Raw genomic sequence first — 15,043 nt, forward strand, 5'->3', positions numbered from 1 at the left:
TCTGCCTTGCCAAAAAGAAAGTTTAATTCACCAGGAATTTATTGAAACATGGCTATTTTACTAAAAATTCAGTAAAATGTGTGTGTGTTCAGAGGCAGGTGTACAGTCACACAGAAAACATGATTTTCCTCTGATGTTCTCCATTACTCACCCTGAAGTCTACCTTCTGATTAGGAACCTCCATCTCTACTTCGTTCCTTTGCCCCATTAAAGGCACTGACTTGTCGTAGGATCTGTGCAGTATGGTAGCTCCCAGCCACCTATGGCTATTATGCACTCGAAATCAAGCTGGGAGCATAAAACACACACCACATTTTAAATATTTAGTACAAATAAAATAGCACAAACTGTCTTATTATTTTTATATGGAAATTATATTTTTAATATATTGGTTTAAAATAAAATATATTAAAAATCAAGTTCATTTGTTTCTTTTATTTTGTAACACAGCTATTAGAAAATTTTAAATTTCATATGTGGCTTGCATTATACAGATAGAAAGGCAAAAATGGTATTTAGATTTTCAGACTCAATTTCTGTTACTTATCCCCAGCATTACTCTAAGCCTCTACTACCATCACCAATAACAAAACTTCATTTCCCCTCTTATGCTGAAGGTGCTTTCGTCTTTTCTTGAAAAATTCTTAACACTTTACAGGTTTACACAAACATACATGTACAAATTATGAAATACCAAAATTACAAAGTATCAAAGTATCGGTTGCTAAAGAACTCATCTTCTGTTACCAGTAATTTAGAGCACCGTGAACCATGATCTATTCAGAGAGAATTGCATGCGGAAGCTGGAAGGATGTGATATGTATAACCCACAATGGGTTGGCTACGTTAGCAACCTTCGAGCCTCGGATATCTTCCTGTAGCTGAGAATGTTGCAGCATAGGAGAAAAAGGAATGTCAGGGTTAGTAGGCATTTTACACTCTCTTGAATCAAGCTTCCTTATTTGGAAAGCAAAGCAAAAGATATGACTAGACTCTGAGTCTCACTGTGAATGGGGCAATCAGCAATTTTTAAAACGTAGATTACACTACCTGGTGAAGGGGCTCTGGAAAGGAGAATACACTGCCGAGGTCTTTTACTGCCCTGAAGGCACAAATAAGCAGGGACATTATAGTGCAGAGCCACTCAAACCGGTCTGTGGAGCAGTGGCAGTGCGTGACCTCTTTGTTAGCGGTCTACAATATGACACATGCAGAACTTGACAGTAAGCAGTTAGAAACTTTTATGGCAATTTGTTAACGTCTGTTGAATGTAATAGTAAAAAAAAAAAATGTAGTTTTAGGACTTCATTTTATTTATTTAGGAAGTTATTTTTATTATTTTATGAAGTTTCAGATTGCAAAAATGATATCAAAAGGAAGGAAGGAAGAGAAAGACAGAGAAAGAGAAACACAAAAAGGAACATTCTTCACCACAGACAGCTTGAGAAGCACTGCTTTAGCAGACATGCGTCACCATTTTCCTCGGGGCAAATGAAGCCAGTTCACTCCTCTGTCCCAATCTATTTATTTTTTCTATTCTAAACTCACTAAAAAACCATGAAACATAAAACAAAACTTAAGTCCTATAGTGCCCCTTTGGCTAGTTCAAGTGAACCGACAGAAGACAAATGGTAGGAACCACTTTAAAGAGGAAGGATGACTACAGGGAAAAGCAAGCCAAAAGACAAAAGAATAGTAATGGCTCAATTAAAAAAAAAACATGGAGAAAACAAAACAAACAAACAAAAACCCCAACTATGTCTTATTCATATGTACAACGCCAGCAGCTAGCCCAGTGTCAGTACACAGTTGGCACACAGTAACTGGTGAATTATAGAGGTGCTAAGTGCCATTACTGTTGCTTTACTCTCCGCAGGTCTCTCCCCCTTTCCCCTGTCCAACCCTCTCCCTCTATCACAATTCAGAACAAAATGTATGTATTTCATTAATTAGGCTATTAGATGAATTTAGGAGTCGTGAAGAATACTACTGATCTGTGAGGAGGGCCATCTATGAACTATATATCATGGCTCCTATCATTTCTGGGTTCTTCCCTTCCCACGTCATCATACATTAGCTACATCACATTACGATCTTCTTGATTTCCCCCTGGGACCACTGATACGCTATTATATGAGGCAGTTTTTTACTGAAGTTGAGGCTAAGGCTGAAGAATTTTATGGTTACATGATACAGAAAACCACCTACATTAAATATCACGACCTATAATATCACTGGTCATTCCTCCTAAAGAAAATGCTCATGGTTTTTCCTCTTCTTTGACTCCATCTTACTACCATTCTCTCAGGACTTTTTTATTCCCTGAAGGTCATTATCCTCAACATTCCTGGTGCTATTCCAATCCCCAAATTCCTATTTTATGGAATATTAAAGTTCTTTCTCAACCATCCAGTTATGCCCAGAAGGCCCCACATTTCCCAAACAGAAGTGTCTATTACCGGTCATCAAGACTTATCAAGAGCCTAACTACCTCTCTCCTTATGAGGGGAATAATACCAGCCCTTTCGTTTTCTCTATAGTTGTCTTTCTTTCACTATTGGGTATTTAAACATCCATCCGTGGAAAAGTATGCACTGGCAAGATATGCACTGTCTAGCACTAAACCAAGTGCTTTGAACTGTGGATAAGTATAACATCTGGTCTTTGTCATCAAGTAGGAAGGAAACCTATATGAAGTATCCTTGGAACATCATAAGACTAAACTATGTGGTACCTTAGACTCAATACCACTCAGTATATTTTATTTTTTTTTAAAGACTTATTTGAGAGAAAGCGCACATGCGCGTGCAAGCAGGGAGAGGGGCAGAGGGAGAGCGAGGCAGAGAAGTAGACTCCCCAATGAGCACAGAGTCTGACTCAAAGCTCAATCCCAGAACCCTGAGATCATGACCTGAGCCGAAACAAAGAGTCAGAGGCTTAACCAACTGAGCCCCCCAGGCGCCCCCACCAGTATATTTTAACTAAAATCATACTATGTTCCAAACAAGGATAATGAGTCATGGTGGTGGGCAGGGATGAGGGGAGGCATGGATTAACATTCAATTAAATCATAATGCAGCACAATATTTATAATAATGCAGACATACACAAGAAACCGAAGTAATACAAAGAAGAGAGGGATTAAATGTGTATCTGGGTGTGGGGAGCAGTGCGAGTTTTATAGAGAATGCAAAGATCCTATAGAGCTTTAAAAGTTGAATCTTTCTCTATGTAATTAGAAATGGGCAAAGGGTTGACATTCCAAATAGAGAAAACAGTGCTCGCGAAGGTATAGAGAAACAAAACAGCATATGATCAGAGAGCTATAGTAAATTGCCATGGCTGGAAGTTAAAAAAATCTAGAGAAATACACAGCTAGAAGAGGATCAAAAGAGAAAAAAAAAATCATTAAGCTATGAGTGGCAGTCACTGCTGGCTACCTACCCAGCAGACATTTACCTCTGACAGATGCCCAATATGTCCAACAGAGGGAATAAGTACTAGTGGGACTAATCCAGTCTGGGAAATTCCATTCCTTGTTGCCAGATATTGATCTCTGGCTTTGCATATGCCCCAATTTTTAGCCAACAGTCATAAGAGAGAGTTGCAGGCATTTTACAACCCAGAGAAGGCCAAGAGAATGACAGAGATATTGACCCAGAGCCTTGACGGCATTGATCCTGTATGAATCCAGCCACTTCCATATTCTACTTAAATGATAGGACTAAACACCGTATTGTTTAAGTCATTTTAAAAAAGGTTATCTGTTATTTGCAGCCACATTTTCTCAGATGTATGCCATTAAGGTACTAATTATTTAGGAGGGACAAACCATAGAATACTAGAGAAAACCCATCTGGAATTACTAAGAATGGCTTAAAACAGTGGTGTTGCTTCAGCTAGGGTAATCATAACTAATGCCTCTGCAGTACCTTACAGTTTACAAAAGAACAAAATATTGTATTACCTACAAGACAAAATTAGCATAAACGGGAAAAGACAAGTCTTTTCAAATAAATAAGTGAGCAGACTGGAGGATCTATGTAGACATGTTGGGTAAGGAGAATTGAACAAATAGAGGGGTTTTTCATATGATAACTTAAAAAAATGAAGCTTATACGTGGCAGGGGCAGAAGTAGAATACATGCTTTTCAAACTGTGCCACACTGCCTTTCAAGGTAGAGTAAAGGTAATTTAGAAAGATGTTAACACCCATCAGAAAGTCACAATGATGTTCCAGGGTTGATGACTTAATGCCTTTCCCTAAATAAAAAATCACCACTCTTCTCTTAAATCCTCCTGGGAAAGCAGTGATACTCTTCCCAATGTTCTACACACTGCAACCAAACACTTCTTACTCATATTCTCTCTTTTCTTAAAACCCTTCAAATTCTTTTCATCATTCTCAGATTTACACAAAATGGTCTACAAGGCCCTATGGGTGTCATCTTTACCTCCAATGTTTCAATCACACTCCCTTCGACATTCGTTCTCTAGTTCTCCTAGGCCTCTTACAACGGTTGCTTATAGGCTTTAGCCCCCGTTTTATCTACTTCCTATGTTCTTTTTTCCTTTCTTTTGCCTTGATAATCTTTATTCCTTTTTCATGTTATTTATAGAAGAATGAAGAATAATGTCCCTAGAAAAGCCTGGCCGGAACTCACCAGATACAGCAGAGCCTCAATTATCTACTTGCATAGTAATGCGGCCTAACATTTCTTTGTTCATGAACCTCTGGGTGAGCAGGTCAATTCTGCTGATCACAGATAAGCTTGGCTAGGTGCATTCATGTCTGTGGTCAGCTGTGAGTTAACTAGGCGGTTCTGCTGATCTTCTCTGGGGTCTCCCATGTGTCCAGGGCCCTGGCTGGGACAACTGGGCTGACTCCACTTCGCTCTATGTAGTCCATCCGGCAGACTAGGTCAAGCATGTTCTCATAATGAAGGTAGAAGAACAAGAAGGGAAATCCACAAAGCCTTTTAAAACCTAGGTGAGTAACTATCACAATGTCAATTCTGCCACTTTCTATTGGCCAAAGGAAGTCACATGGCCAGCACAGCATCAAAGAGTAGGGAAACAGATTTCACCTCTTAATGGGAAGATCAAGACGCATTGCAAAGTATATGGCTGGAGTATAGAGGTAGAGAATCAAGATCATCCTTCAGATCAACCCTTCATAGACTCGTAGCACTATGCATCTTTCCTTCATAGCTCTTACTGAAATAGTCACGTTTTTGCTTTACTCTTTGGTTAATGTCTGTTTGTCTCCCCCACCCCATTAGATTGTAAGTTCCATGAAGGTAAATGCTTGGTACTCTCACAGAGAATCTGTTCCATGATTACTTTTTTTGAATAAATGAGTAAACAAATGAATGAATTTATCTGCTAGGGGAAAAAAAACATCCTAGCTCTGCCAAGCCTGAGACACAGCGGTCTCAAACTATCTTTGACAAACATTCAAAGCAATAGCCGACCAAGGTAGGGTGAACAAGGGGTATCTCACAGATTTTTCCCAACTTTGAGGAGACTGGAGGTAATCTAGGTTTCTCTGGTATTCTACCTGGTACTCTATCAAGAAGCAAAACACATACTTCTATTTAAAAACAAAGAGATAAGAACAACACTTTTTTCCAGACCTCTGTTGAGAAGTCATTAATTATACTGATTATACTCATTTTAACTGATAAAATGATAAAATAATTTTTTTTTTCTGGTCAGCCACAAGTAGTATAACTATTTGATTCACTGATATTTTCATTTTAGCCTTAAAGTAAATTTGGGAACTGGTAAAACTACATTGCCAATTTGGTTCAATGAATAACAGAAAGAAGAAATAATCATAATAAAAAGCATGTCTTTGTTAAAAACTGAATTTTCCCTACATTCCTTTAAAACATTTCACTTTGTGATTAATGGATACGCTTCCTGTTTGAAGTTGTGGAATTATAGTCGTTTTTTCATAGCATATAAAGAATCAGGGTTGGTTGTTTTGCTTTTTGTTTTTTGTGTTTTTTACAGCAATAGGTTTCAGCTATTTTTTAAAATAGGGACTTTCTACCCTTGTGAGAACCTTTCTTGATTTTTATCACTCATCAATTACAGGTTGTGCAAAATATGAAACATACTGCTGAACAACATGGATGACCTCTAGCTCTAGCCAAGCTTTCTTTGTCAGAGTTTTTCATTTCCCAGAGCGGTCACAGTTTTTAAGCTCAAAATCGACTCAATGGAAATTGTTAAATAAAAATAATGTTGCGATTAAACTGGCTTTAAAAAGTTAAAAGCACCCTGAAAGATATGCAAAGTTCTTTTCAGTGCTGTGGTAGAAAGGTCTTTCTGACATGTATTTTTTATTTCCTTTTTTTTTTTAACTATGGCTTTTGTGCTTTAGGGATTTATATTCTGTTTTAAAGCTTATCTTTTCAGTGTTCAACTCTTTGTTGTGCTATATTACAATGTGCAATCATGTTGTAGATGGAAATGAAAGTCATTTTTAGAAAATACAGCCAATTTACCTGCCCTTCAGCTGCTTAATAACATTAGGCAGTCACTTGCTTTGCATCAAAGGCTTGTGAAAGTGATTGTGTTTAAAGCCCTTTGTGGAATCCAAAATGGAATGTCAATAGCCAAAAGAACAGCCTGTTCTTACATTTTAGGAAGTGGAATTCATTTGTGGGATGAGCTTTAAAACTAAATTAAAGAGAAAAAAAAAGCAAGCCTGCTATTAACATAAGTTCAGATCTAAAGTATTCTTAGGTTGAAATAAATACCATTAGAGGAGTCCATTACAACTTTTAAAGAGTTAAACTATGCATGAGACATTAGAAAACAACAGTGGTGTAACAGTTAGAAAAGTCTTCAGTTCTGTCGCTGGACCTGCCACAAATTTTGTGGTAGGATATGGTTTGAGCATTGGGAGTTTGAAATCAAAGGTCATCGGCTCAAATCCTAGCTCTATTACCTCCAGTTGTACAACTTAAATTTAAGCAAATTACTTTACATCTAAAAATCTCAAATTCCTCATATGTAGTTTAGTGATAATTAAAGATTTTACTTCGTAAGACTATTAAGACAATGAAGATGTTTGATGCTTGGCATAGCAACTGACACATAGGACTCAGTAAGTGTTAGCTGGCTAATCAGTTGTGTAAACTTGTACAACACACTGGTGTCTTGTAAGTGTCAAGCACTATGCTAGGTACTCTACATAGAGTATCTCATCTTAGGTGTTCCTCAATTCTATGAAGTAGATATTATCTTCAGTAAAGAAAGAAACACTGTGGCCACAGAGAGAGAGAAAGCAAATTTCCAAAGGATACAGAAAGCCATGGTTCAAACCCATCTATGTGCAATTCACAAATACATGCTTGTCTCATTTTACCTTGTTTCTCCCAAAGTCAAGTAATAGTTCTTGTGTCTCAGAATTCATTTCAAAACTGAAGGATTCTGGCACTGGGTACGATGGAATAAACATATGCCAATCCAAAGCTGACAAGAAAAAAAAGAAAAAAAGTGATCTAGTCTTGACTGAAACACCCTGATACCTTTCTTCTAGACTACACAGGTCAACTTTTCCTTTTAGTAAATCTGATCAAACTAAAAGCATTGATCTTACTACCTGTCATTTGTTGCCTTAGGGATAATTTCTATGGCAAGCGAACATAGGTCCCAATTTGTGATATCTCCTGTCAAGGTCTCAACAAGTACCCCACCACTCTTGCCAATGCCATAGTCATCAATGCTCTAGCCTGCAGCTTCCAGAAAGCAGCCAAGAAATAAAACTTAGTAGGGCTCTTATCCTAAGGTCCACTGAATCCTTGCATAGAATTCATTGACTTGAAGGAAAAACAATCTTCCTTTTTGCTAGCCTGTATGTGATATAGAGCATACCCTTCAATTATAATTGTGTTGACAAAATAACATTAGTGTCAAGTAGCATCTGTGTCTTTATCACCAATTAAAGTCACAAATACTTCATATTACTTCACAATCATTGTAGATATCTCAATACATTTGACTATTTCAAAATTACATTATTTATTAAATCAACTGCTAAATCTTGTTATTTAATGTGCTAATAAAGAAGCATAAATATTAGAATATGACAAACCTAAAAATATTTCTACAACTATATTTGAATGATTGGCTTCTCTTATTATGCTATACATTTTATCGTATGCAATCAAAAGTATTATACTTAAGCAGAAACTTCAGACTGCCAAAGACAATGAGAGCACTGAAAAATAAATAAATAAATAAAACCCAAGAACCCCTAAATCAAAGGCCAGAGCACTACTATGAGGTCACAACAATCCTTACCACCTGATCCTGGTAACTCCAAACAGTGAAAAGTTAGCCTTTCAGAAAAAGTCACTAAGAATTTATTCTTATATATTCTACTGACTTGATATTTATTTATTTACCAAGTGTGCAGAATTGTTCTTGTAATTATTACCACTCATGAGGGGGTAGAGCTGCCAGCCAAGGACTTGATTTGAGGCAGCAAAGTCTAGTATTCCCTTCAGCCATTACAACATAAGGGCCTTTTCATAATTTCAGAAACTAGAGGTGAGATTGTGCTGTGATTGTGCTGTGGAGGAAGAATTTCCTGTGCCTTTCAAGGTCTTTCTAAGCTGGACTAAGAATCAAATTGACATGAGAGAAATTAATGGGAGAAAAACAAATTTAATAGCATACCCATGAGAAATCCACACAGACACGTAAATTCCACAGACAGTGAAGCAACAGGACACTTACACAGGCTAAGGAGACAGGTAGGTCTAAAGCTGCAATGGGGAAAAGGACCAGGAGCAGGAAGGTGAAAGGAGATGTTTGGAAAACAAAGGTTGCCCTATTAAGCACATAAGTTTCTTAGGTAAAGGAGAATTTCTGTTAAAGCTCTCTTTCTGGTATAAGCAGGCAATGTGGGGAGTTTAGGAACTTTTCCTGAATCTGCTATGTTTTAATTGCTTCTCCCTCAAAATATTGTTCGTATTAAAGTGGCCCATCTTGGTGCAGCCTGCCCTTGGCCCCCACAATTGTCAAGAAGTTCTAGGAGATAAAGCAGTCACATCACTTCTCTTTTGCTAAAGCATATTATGCATGACTCTTTGGCCTCAAAACAAAAACATTTACTTGACAAAACTTTGAACTCTGAATGATGTTGTTTCTTTCTCGTGTCTTGCCACTGCACAGAGCAGAGTAAAAGTTCATTGACAGAAACTTTAAACATGGCAGGAAAAAATACTTCAAATTGTAAATATTTACAACCCTTTCACTTTTGCATTTCCACAAAGAGAAAGGATCCTTTGTTTGGGGCACCGAGATTTTTGTGCTACTCTGTCATTCTGAAGAACTGAAGAAATGTTTATAAGGACCATAGAGTTGGGGAGGAGGCAGTGGGGAGAGAGAGAGAATAAAGAAAGATCCTGGAACTGGAAGAGTTGGCCTATGAAGAGCATTTCAAAATAGAGAGAAAAGAAACTGGAACTGCTGTTGGGCTGTGTGCAACTTTGGGAAAAGACGGATGAAAAGAAGCTTTTGAGAAAGTTCTGTTATGTAGAGACCAATGTAATCCTACTTGACCATCCCCTCCAGAAACTTTCAAATCAACATTGCTTTTCTTTTGAAGGTGTTTTCACGGGGTTGAGGTAGGCCTAAGGCAGGAACAAGATCTAGTTTTATTTGTTAAAGACTCCTGAAAACCTTTTAGGTGTGTGTGTGTGCATGTGTGTGCCTACCAAGCATTTGAAAACCACTAGCCTACACCTATCGTCTTACCAAATGCCCTTTATATCTCAAACCACAGATTTCTCTCTCAAGCTTCTATTTTGAACTTCCAGCTTCTTCCTTGATAGCTCTATCATGACATCTGATTGATATGTAAAATGCAACATGCTTAAAATTAAACTTTCCTTCCCTAAAAGCTAGTCTAAAGTCAGAATTACCGACTTTGCACAGATTACCATTTGTATGAGCATTTTCTGCATCTCTCAAGATAAATATCCCACGGTCTCCTTTTGCTCTCCTCATGAACTCATTTCCGTTTATTATTAAACACAGAATTATTGAAAATGCATGTGTTGGGTATTGATCTAGACACAGAGGACACAGTGATGAAAAAGACACCTAGGTTAGAGTTGACCAAAAACATGGGATGATTTTCTTCTGGAATCTTTTCCAACTACCTCTTTCCATTGTTATTATCACAATCATAATTCTGACCATCATTTATTTATGTGTGGGAAATGACTGTTATCTACCATCTGGCCTCTCATTTACCTTCTAAACTTCCATAATCTTTACTAAATTTTTATTTTCTTATTCTTTGCTTGTGAGGGAAAGCATGACCCTAAACATTCCACTTTGGCATGGGGACTACTTTGAGCTCAAGACAATCAAGATCCAGTAGACTCAAGAAAACCTTTACCTCTCCCTTAACTACCTACAAGAATTTAGATAGAGGACCTGGCTGAAAAAGAGAGCCGATACCCGAGATAACTCTTTATCTAAAAGACCAACTGTACAGGGCAAACATTTAATTACCAGACACGTGCTCATCTGATTGTCCTGTGAGCTGCCGTTCTTCCCTTCAAGTCTCCAGGCCCCTATCCCATTCCTTAGCTCAAGAGGAAATATAAGCTTCAACTGATCAACTTGTCCTTGGGTCTCATATCCTTATGGAGCTCCTGTATGTACATAATTAAATTTGTTTTCCTCCTGTTGCTCTATCCTATGTTAATTTGGTCATTAGAGCAGCTGAAAAATCAAAAACAGAAGAGAAAATGTTTTTTCTCCCCAATACTTGAAAGCATCACATGACGCCCCATCATCTATAGCAGAGAACTCAGTCTCTTTAGTGAGCATTCAGACAACTCATAGTCCGATCCTGACCTTACTGGTTAACTTTATCTTGTCCGTGTGTACACTGATGTGCACTCTTCTGTTCACCCTACTTTGAACAAGCCTTATGATATTGTTCTTGCTCTACATTTATTTCTCAGGCATGGGAATTTTTCTTCTATTCTCCACATTTAGCTGAACGTAAAACTTACTTAAGAAAAGAACTGTGACCCATCTTTGTGAATACCTTAAAATCCTTGGAATACATTCACATTAATTATCTCATTCATTACTGTTCCCGACCCTCAGAGAGCTATGGTAGGAAGGACTGGTTTTAGTCTGGCCAATTTCTAGATACGGAAAGGGAGTCAAAATCAGGTTATGAATGAATGAGATGGTTGAGTAAAAAGGAACTTAACTAGAAATTCTGAGTCTCACTTTTTTCCGGTATTTTCCACTGTGCCGTTTATTTAACCAACTGAAACTTGAGTTTAGAATTACACTGAGGAGGTTAGAATTCCAGCAATTTAACAAACAGCAAATGTATCCTCCTAATGGAAACTTGTCTCTTCCCCAAGGGTAAATAATTTGGTCAACGAGGATTCTATGTGACACAAATGCTCTGTTGTGGGACTGAGCGTATCTCCTTGAAAAGCACACAGCCCTTTCGCTTTCATTCCATCTCCATCTCCCTGACTGGGCGAAAGTTAGTGTTGATTTAACACTCCCAGCCTCCTGATAATTCTTGGATTGATCTGGATGATGTTAAACTGGACTTGTCAAGCTCAGGTTATGTATTGGGATACAAAGAGAACCCCTGGGACTCCTCAGAACAGTTGGTGTCAACTGGAATATGATGAAATCCTGTAAAAGCTAAATGGGCTATAAAAACGTTGCAGTAAGGCCACAGCCACAGGACAAACTGGAAAATTTTTTTAAAGGCAAAGGAGAAAAAGAAAAGAAATTGCTATGGAGATACAACCAAAAATTGGTGTTTGCCTTATGTAACCCTTCTGACTGAAAGATATCTCTAGGGGCGCCTGGGTAGCGCAGTCGTTAAGCGTCTGCCTTCAGCTCAGGGCGTGATCCTGGCGTTTCGGGATCGAGTCCCACATCGGGCTCCTCGGCTGGGAGCCTGCTTCTTCCTCTCCCACTCCCCCTGCTGTGTTCCCTCTCTCGCTGGCTGTCTCTCTGTCACATAAATAAATAAAAAAAAAAAAAAAAAAAAAAAGATATCTCTATATGGTCAGCAAAAAAAAAATTGTTCTCGCTTAGATTTTTTTAAGGTCAATTTTGCTATTCTTGTGCGAACATGTGTATTTTTACATTTTATGTATTTCATGAGAATGGTTACTTTTTATCACAATTGCTGAGAATGAATCTTCAATTACATTTCCATAGGAAAACTCATTTGTTTTGAAAATATATCATTCTTGTCTGACGGGAAGGAAGCATGTTTATTTGCAGAAAAGTTAGAAAAAAGGTTTATCTCTTGAGAAGTGCAAAAGTTATATTCCTCCCGCTTTTATTAGAACACAGTTGGCAATGAAAAAATACATACTAAATTGATTAAACCTCAAGAATTACATGTTTATTTCTTCGACCAACAGAGACAGAAAAGTTGGAAGTGAAGAGGAGCAGAACTGCCACCCCAAAATATGTATCTTTGGCGTTAAGATTTTTTTAAGCTGGTTTTTTTAAGAAACAGCAAACATAGGAGAAGCCCTAAAAACCTAGTAGAAGCTACCCTCTTACAAGGGTATTTACGTTATAGATGTACGATATTTACGTACATAAGGAAGTCTCCACTATAAGGGTATCTTCTTCCTTTCTGTATCAGGAGGAGGAGGATGACACTAAAGCTCCAGAAACTCTTATCAACTGAGAAAGCAATGACTTAAATCTGCATAACAACCATGCCTTTGTTTACTGTGCTTTTCCCGGTAACCTGCTATAAATGCCATGTCCCCAGCATCTTCTTTTGTCTTTGGCTAGAGATATTATTAAGGTGATGGCGTGGGGGCACCTGGGTGGCACAGCAGTTAAGCATCTGCCTTCGGCTCAGGGTGTGATCCTGGAGTTGTGGGATCGAGCCCCACATCAGGCTCCTCTGCTGTGAGCCTGCTTCTTCCTCTCCCACTTCCCCTGCTTGTGTTCCCTCTCTCACTGGCTGTCTCTATCTCTGTCGAATAAATAAATAAAATCTTTAAAAAAAAAAAAAAGGTGATGGTGTGGGCCATTTTGGGGAGTTACTCAGTTTTCCTGGGTCTCTCCTATGTATACAGGAGGTATATAAATTATTAAACTTCTGTTTGTTTTACTCCTGCTAACTTTTATTACAGGAGATTTGCCTTAGCCAAGAATCTGGAAGCGGAGAAGGAAAATTATTTTTCTTCCCCTATAGAACTATAAGACATGAAAGTGAATAGAGAGGCTTTCCATCATCTATCAAAAGAAAAGAGGTTGCCCTCCACTGATTGGAGAATGACAACATTAATAAAAACCTGAGACATTCTCCCCTGTCTCTTTTAAATGCTAGTATCTTAGCAGTCAATCTTTATGCCAACAGAACTAGCACCATGGACAAATTGGCTTGTTCCTTTGAATGAAACCTGCAGCAGCTTAGCTAGTGGTGACTTTACAGCTTTGGTTTCTTACACGTATTTCTAACCTTAATGATGTTATTGAAAGATGTTATTTCTTTGTTTCTGTCTAAAACAGCCCCTGGTTATGTTATATTGCATCACTGAATGGTTTTTTGTTTTTGTTTTTGTTTTTTTCCTGAATGACATTTGATTCCCAGGGATAAAGGTCTATAGCATTGTACATAGTCTAAATATTTTGTTGGAGCTGGCATTAGGCAAATGCCATCTGTTGTTGCTTTATATAGTGATTAAAATGTCAAGCTTTGCAGTTAGACTCTGGAGAGTCAAATTCTAGTTCTCTAGTATGCTAACTGTGAATTAGAGCAAATTAATTTAACTTCTTATGCCTCAGCTTCCTCATCTTTGAAGTGGGACTAGGAATATCAGTATGATTCACATATAGTATTATTTAATCCTTATAATAATGCATGAATTATAAAGCAGTTAATACAGTGCTTGTCAGATGATACTCATCAATGAACAATAACTTATTATCATTAGTTTTCACCCAGTTATCCATTAAAACACTCAGAAGAGCTTAGGAAAAGAGATACATGAACCTACTTTGGAAATTGATTAGTGTCTCTGTGGGAAGACCAGACTCTTGTCCTTCCTATGTCCTACCTGAATAAGTCTAGTATGTGTGTGTTTCTCAAAATAATTCATCCCCAATGAAATTAGTTCCCAAGACTATGGAAGGATATTCACCAATTTCATTTCAGATGAAATTAAACAGAGTAGCACAAGTGATGACACACACTGTAAATGGGCTAAGGATTCTGCATATTAATACAGTCTCCAACTTCTGCATCAGAAAGGAGCAATGAACTTACTTGAGGTCAATTAATCTCCATATAAGGCTTAGTAACCTATATGTTTAAAAAAATGAGTGGGAAAATCCTCTAACATTATTACTATAGGATAAAAATTATAAGGTTAAAAGGAGTATTCAGAGAATTCAGACAAAACACTGTACTAGTCAGCTCTAGAAGGCTGGGAAGTTAAATATCAAGGTGAGCACTAATTCCTGGTTAGTTCTCTGTTCCTGGCTATAACTCTGGTTCTACTGGTGTCTCTCTCTTTACTTTTAAGGGCCCCAGTCCTATGAAATTAGTGTCCCACCATTATGACCTCATTTAACTGTACTTCCCAAAAGCTCTATGCCCAAATACTAACTTCAATAAATTCTGAAGGGGACAAAATTCAGTCCATAGCAAGGACATAACTCTAAAAATGTTCTGATTACTAAAATAAGAAAAGAACCATATTTTAGCAGTCAGATGTGTATGATCCTGAAGGGAATAGAAAAAGATGAAGGATTTATGAAACTGGAGTGGGCTGCAAAAAGCAGCAGACTAGCAGAGATAAGCAGAGAGTAACAGGAAATGGAAAATGCAGTGGCAATACTAAAATTTTTAACCCAGATACTTCTAATTACCTTACTAAATCACTCAGATAGAACAGTTATTCCTAAAGCCTTCACTCTAACAGAGGAGTTACTATGATTAACACGTTTTCCTTAACATCTAGTGGTTGGTTCAACTGCAGATTTTCAT

General features: G+C 37.7%; 1 long non-coding RNA gene across 1 annotated transcript in view; it reads right to left on the reverse strand.

Annotated features, from left to right (window-relative positions):
* The window catches only part of LOC123788336 (uncharacterized), a 603,154-nt gene that overhangs the window by 360,533 nt on the left and 227,578 nt on the right, over positions 1-15,043 (reverse strand). The window lies entirely within an intron of this gene.

The sequence above is a fragment of the Ursus americanus genome, chromosome 20 (genome assembly GCF_024610735.1).
Source record: "Ursus americanus isolate L20-20 chromosome 20, mUrsAme1.1.p, whole genome shotgun sequence".
NCBI lineage: Eukaryota > Metazoa > Chordata > Mammalia > Carnivora > Ursidae > Ursus > Ursus americanus.